This window comes from Mus pahari, chromosome 4 (genome assembly GCF_900095145.1).
Source record: "Mus pahari chromosome 4, PAHARI_EIJ_v1.1, whole genome shotgun sequence".
Lineage (NCBI taxonomy): Eukaryota > Metazoa > Chordata > Mammalia > Rodentia > Muridae > Mus > Mus pahari.
This window is the reverse complement of record NC_034593.1, coordinates 144376743-144383078: the sequence shown is the minus strand read 5'-3', so window position 1 is coordinate 144383078 and position 6336 is coordinate 144376743. Positions and strand designations below refer to the sequence as shown.

Genomic DNA, 6336 nt, shown 5'->3' with positions numbered 1-6336 from the left:
TGGGCATGGTGGTGCACACCTTTATTTCCATCTTTTGAGAGGCAGAGGTAGGTGGATCTCTGAGTTTGAGGCCAATCTGGTCTACCGAGTGAGTTTCAGGACAACTGGGGCTACACAGAGAAACCCTGTCATGATAAACCATAAAGAATCTATCTATCTATCTATCTATCTATCTATCTATCTATCTATCTATCTATCTATCTATCTATCTATCTATCTATCCATCCATCCACCCACCCATTTATCTATCTATCTATCTATCTATCTATCTATCTATCTATCTATCTATCTATCTATCATCTATCTATCTATCAGATGATGGTCCTTAAGTTTGGAAGGATGTGACTTATCTTCAGAACTTCTCTGCTTGGTCCCAGGATTGGTGGTGAATCTGTGCTTTACCATGACAATGCCTACCCTCAAGCCTCTCCGTTTTGGAGAAATCATTTTTTTTCTACCAGGAAAAACTGCATTTATTGGCAAAGATTAGGGGTTTCTGAGAAAGTTGAGATTCTATGTTTGAGACAGTCCATTTTAAGATTTTTTTGGAAGAGTTCAAATTTTTCTTTTAGGAAAATTTCAATGTATGCGTTTCTGTTTATTTATTTATTGAAAACACTTAATGTGGCTTTTGCATCTGTGAGTTCAGATTTCTGAGTGTCAGAACTGCATGTGCTAACCTGCTCAAGAGGAGACAGAGTCCCCCAAACACAGGACGTGCTGCCCACTTTTCTCATCTCACCCTCAGACCTTCCAAATTAAATTTTATTCAGACAAAGACTTACCAGGATTTGCTATGTAGACCAAGATGACTCTCACCCACATCACTGCCCAACACACAGTGCAATTAGTTTCCTGTAGGTTTGGCCTACCAGGAAGCATCATGGCACAAGACCAACTCAGTCCCTTGGGTAGATGCCGGCATGAGACTTGCCTTTTCTATAAGCTATGCAGACATGTCAGTCAGCCAAGCTCACAGCCTCCTTTTGCTCCACAGCACCAACTTTTCACAGTTCTCCACAGACTGTGTGGTTAATCTGTCTGGTGAGGCCTCCGTTTAATACCTTGCTCCCACAGCTTATCCTGGTATAGCTTTGCTCTAGTGAAGCTCACTGAATCCAGCACTTGCAAGCAGAGAGCAAGACCTGCCGGCTGAGTCTGACCCCACAAGTGCACACTGATCCTTCTCTTGAACCATTTAACTTTTACTTTTAGAGCCCTGGGCACTAGAGCAAAGATTTTTTTAAATTCTCATAACCCATATTAAATGTTGGAAACCTAATATATTCACACACATCTATCTTTTGTTTTTTTCAAAATTCTAGATGGTGTTTAACAAATGGTTTTTTTTCTTTCTAATTTGCAAGCATTCTAAAAAATATTTATTGATTTGTGTTATGTATGTCATGTGCAGTACTGTCTGACCTCTCCTTCTACCATGTGAGTTCCCTGGATGAAACTCATGTCGGGTTTGGCAGCTAAAGCCCCACCTCTGTGTTCTCCAAGATTTCCAAAAGGGGCCTCAAAGCCCACATTGCCTGTGGTAGGTTGGAGGGAGGCTGTTCTGTCTTTCTTTCCTTACCAACATTTAACTCTTTTCTGATAATTCACCACATGTTATATTCATTTTATCTTTAACTAAGAAGGAAACCTCTTTCCCCAAGGAAATTTCCTCAGTTCTTGATTTATTTACATATAACTACTGCATTAGAAATTTTGAAATAAAGCAATTTTGAATGGCAACAATTTACATTTTTGTGGATTTCTTCCAAAAATGGTGTTTCAAATATTTCATAGAATACATTGAAAGTCATTTCCTTGGACATTTCCTTGAGTGTTTCCTAGTCAGTCTTAATTAATTTAAGACACAAGTAGGATGGGACATACTTTCATTTAAAGAAATTTTATTCACAAAAAAGTAGATTGTGCAACAGATGGTAGAAAAGAACCCAATATGAAGAACTAAAATATCACAAATAGAAAGATTACTTGTTTTCTTTTTTTTTCTGTTTCAAACATTTTATTGCAAGACCTTTTAACTAATTATAAGTTTAAACTATAACTTGGTAATTCCAGTTGGGCAGTGAGCTGCTGCAAATTGCTTATTCAAATGTGATCAAACAAGTCTGGATACAGAGCAAGGATCAGAAATACCTCACTGGCCAATAGGGTTAAGCCACTAAATGGACCTTGATCATTTCTTAGGAAAGATACACTGTAATTTCAATAGACAGCCATACAGAAAGAATTCTTCACATAGACTAGTTCCCATTTAAGTTAACTCTCTCTGGCTATCACAATTGAGAAAGACACATTCACATAACTGGCTGAGCTTGAGCCTTATTTGCAAGCAGCTTTAGATCTTCAGTGCACTTGGTAATGCTCTCCTTTTCCTGTTGTACGGAAATGCTCTGCACCACATGCTTCTCCACCCAGTCTACCATGTGCTCTTCCTCCTTGCAACACATCACGTCCTGTTACAAAATATGGTAGTTCAGGCAATTCTTTACCTACTTATATGCTCTATGTAGCTGTTTCTGGAAAGTGACCTCCAAGGCCAGGGCAATGTTATTCCTCTGAACACTGAAGAAGTAGTGGTGCTTCTGGACCAGTGCCTGCTGTGCCTCTTCCAGGTCGATTGCATCTTGGATTTGTGTGATGCTTGACTGCTTTACTTCTTCTAGTTGAGCAGTTTTGTCCTCATTAAGTTTGTCAATAAATTCTCCAATAGAGGCGCCATATTTCTTAATCACATTGACAGTCAACCCTACAACTGATATGGTAGAGAAGGTCTCTGGGGCAATCACATATATTTCTTTGGATAGAAAATACAACCTAAGGACAGTTCCAAGCACGTAGGGTCCTGTTAGGGGCAGGAACAAGATGACTGGTCACATATCTCCGATTACTTGTTTAATAATAACTTGTTTTGGTTTCAAAATGAGCTTGCACTTCTAAATTTGATCTCTGGGGAAAAGGCACAAGTGAAATCAAGACCTCCTGTGTTCTAAAGTCAGACTCTGACTGTGCTTCTGCTAGTGCCTAAGGGGGCCACTTGTACAATTACGTTAACATCCCTGTCCTGGAATCTCTAATGTGTGGGGTGGGTTATCATAGCTGTACCTATTTTCATGTAAGATTTCTGTTTTTCAAGAATGTTTGTGGACAACACTCAGTTCCTACCAATCAGTCCCAAACCCAGTCCTCTTTGTTTATTTAAGATGGCTATTGTTGTATCATCTGTGGCTCCTTCTGAGTAAGGGGACTGAGCCTCATTAATTGAACTGCTTCCTAGTGTCTGCAAGGCTCTCTGTGTACTATGGGAAAATGTGGGAGGTTTGGCCATAACATCATTAGGAGACCATGAACTTGTGCTATCTAAAGCCTTAGTGTTAAGCACAGCCTTGTACCTGAGTGCGGGGCAGCAGGTGTGTCTACTATTAATTCAGCACATATCCAAAGACTCAAGCACATGATGATAACCAAATGTCATGGCCACAAGTAGCAGGGGAAAGTTCCAGAAGGAGGCAGAAATCTAATACTCTTTATTTGTAGCTTATCCATTCATTTATCTAACACTTGTTGGAAACTTCAGTGTTCTAAGCAATGTAGATGCCTAGATATACAACTCAACAAAAAAGCTCCCTGCTGTGGGAGCTAAGGATGTGTAAAAATAGGTGTGCAGAAAGAGAGAGGTGGTGGTGGGGGTGGTGAGGGAGAGGAGAAAAACTCAAGAGCAAGAGGGAGAGCCTTAGATACAGCCGCGGGGAGTCTCTTTAAATGAGTGTTATTTAAGATAAGAGGGAAGAGAGAGGTACAGCTGACTTCTAGAAGAAAGAGCCTATAAAAGTGGGGGCTGGCGCAAGCATGCTGGAGACGAGGGCCCTGGAGGCATGCTAATATTCTGTCACCCCTTGGAATGGATATTTAAAAAAATGACTTGCTCAATATTTATTTCTGTGGGCCAGGGGGAAATTGACTTTTCTATTAAGAAAAATTATATGCAAAACACATTCAGTTAGTAATTCGCCTCAGCTGGGTCAAAGCAGGGGCGACTGTGGAGCTATTCAACAAAATGTTCCCAGTTTTCTTCTCATTCTTCAGTGTGCATGCAATTTCAACTAGAGAACTTTTTGGCAGGTGCATTAAAAATGCACAATTGATAATGAAGCAAATTACTGGCCACTGATAAACACCACTGTGCCACATGTTATTTGGTTTTAAAATCCAGCTTAATGTCAGCTTTCAACAGTCATTGTAGGTTTGTTTTGCCAAAACATTAAATGAGAACGTTTTGGGGGGACTACTGGGGGTATTTTTTTATTGACATTTGTGGGTGCTAGTTTCTTTTTCAGAAGCAATAAGCAAGTGGTGACTCAAGTTAGCACTCCAGGTGGGCTTGACTCCCAATCCAGTTCTTAAAGGTGCTGGGCACGGTAGGTAGGAACTGAGTAGGCGAAGCCTGGCTATCAAGTGCCTTGAATAATATATGTGGATTTTACTGTAAGAACGTGAGGCCACTGGAGGATGTGAAACAAGAGAACCACTAACACAAATCCGTAGAAACATCTTGCTTGCTCCAGTGTGGCAAAATTATTGTTGGGATGCTAGATTTTTTTTTAGGGGGAAGATTCTTGAGAGGTGACAGTAGAGATGCAGGAAATCCAGATAAGAAGCAACAGTTATTTATTCTTGATACACAGAGCATAGTTCGCGGGAAGAGAGCGCCATCAACTGGAAGAGGATGTCATTGGATGAAACTGCAGGCTGATGGCAAAGCCCCAACTCTCACATGGGTTCAAAATAAGACTCAGTCTTTGTCGTAGGCATGCATAGTGAGGTTATAAACCTGCAGGTGGTTCTTATAGGAGCTCTGTGGTGGATCTGGCATGACAGGTGAAGATTGGATGAGATCTAGTGTAACCAGGCTCTTGAACACTGTGGGTATCTGTGGTGGGAAGCCTCATGCACTGTGGGTGGCGACATTACCTGGGTGGTATCTTAGTCTATATAAAAAACGGGAAATGAGCTGAATTCAGCCTTTGTATATACTTCCTGTTAAAGATGAATGACCAGTGGCCTAGACTTTCACTGCCGTACCTTCCCTGCAGTGACAGACTAGGGCCTCAAGCTGTGAGCCCAACAGCACTGGATCCTTTGCAGCACACAGAAAGATGTAATTAAGACAGACTTCTAGGAGAAAGGCAGGAGGAAGAGGGATGGGTGGAGGAAGCTTCAGCTTCTCAGAGGATGTGGCTATTCAAGGAATCACTGTCTGAGAACTTCAGGGATCACATTTTTATATCAACAGTTTGAAGGACTCTGGGAGACCGGAGCATTACAAGCAGATAATGGTCAAGCATTGTACACTCTCAGTCTATGCCATCCTCAGAATTCTTCAGTGGCACCCAGTTTTCACTTCCTCTGATCTAAATGCTTGGGATTCTCTGCTGCCCCCAACAGGGTTCAACCCAATGTATGTTCAATAACATCTTTACAGTTTGGTACCACATCTTCTCCATTTCAAAGCTGTCTGATGTATTGCTTTGCCTGTGTGAGGACCCTGTGTTACCTTCTAAATGTCACTCAAAATCTGCATCCTCAGGACAGTCACTCCACACTCCCACAGCTCCCTCCATTTTCCATTCATCACTCTTAGAATTGCAATTAATCATTATAGAAATGAGTTTTACACATCTGTCTTCAAGAACAGATTGCAAACCACTAGCCTAGTTTATTTTCTAATCCTGTGACAAACACAACTGGTAGGTATGGCCTTGTTGGAAGATGTGTTACTGGGAGGTCTTCTCTCTCTCTCTCTCTCTCTCTCTCTCTCTCTCTCTCTCTCTCTCTCTCTCTCTCTCTCTCTCTCTGCCTGTTGCTTGTGGATCATCTCAGCTACTGCTCCAGATCAATACCTGTCTCTGTCTGCTTTGTACCATGATGGTCATGGACTAACTTTCTGAACCTGCAATCAGGCCCTCAGTTAAATGCTTTCTTTTAAAGGGCTGCCATGGACATGGTGTCTCTTCACAATAGAACAAGAACTAAGACAATGACCAGAAACAACTTAGAGGAAAAGGTATACTGCATCTTACAGCTTGCAATCAATCCATCATGAAGGGAGTCAGGCAGGAACCTGGAGGCATGAACTGAAGCAGAAGTGATGGAAGATGCTTCATACAGGCTTGTTCCCCGCCATGGTTTACACACTCCTTCTTCTTCTTCCTCTTCCTCTTCCTCTTCTTCTTCTTCTTCTTCTTCTTCTTCTTCTTCTTCTTCTTCTTCTTCTTCTTCTTCTTCTTCTTCTTCTTCTTCTTCTTCTTCTCCTTCTCC

The 6336-nt window shown here is 41.4% G+C and overlaps 1 pseudogene; it reads right to left on the bottom strand.

Annotated features, from left to right (window-relative positions):
• Positions 1 to 2315: 2315 nt before the first annotated feature.
• The window catches only part of LOC110320924, a 15434-nt pseudogene continuing 11413 nt past the window's right edge, over positions 2316 to 6336 (bottom strand).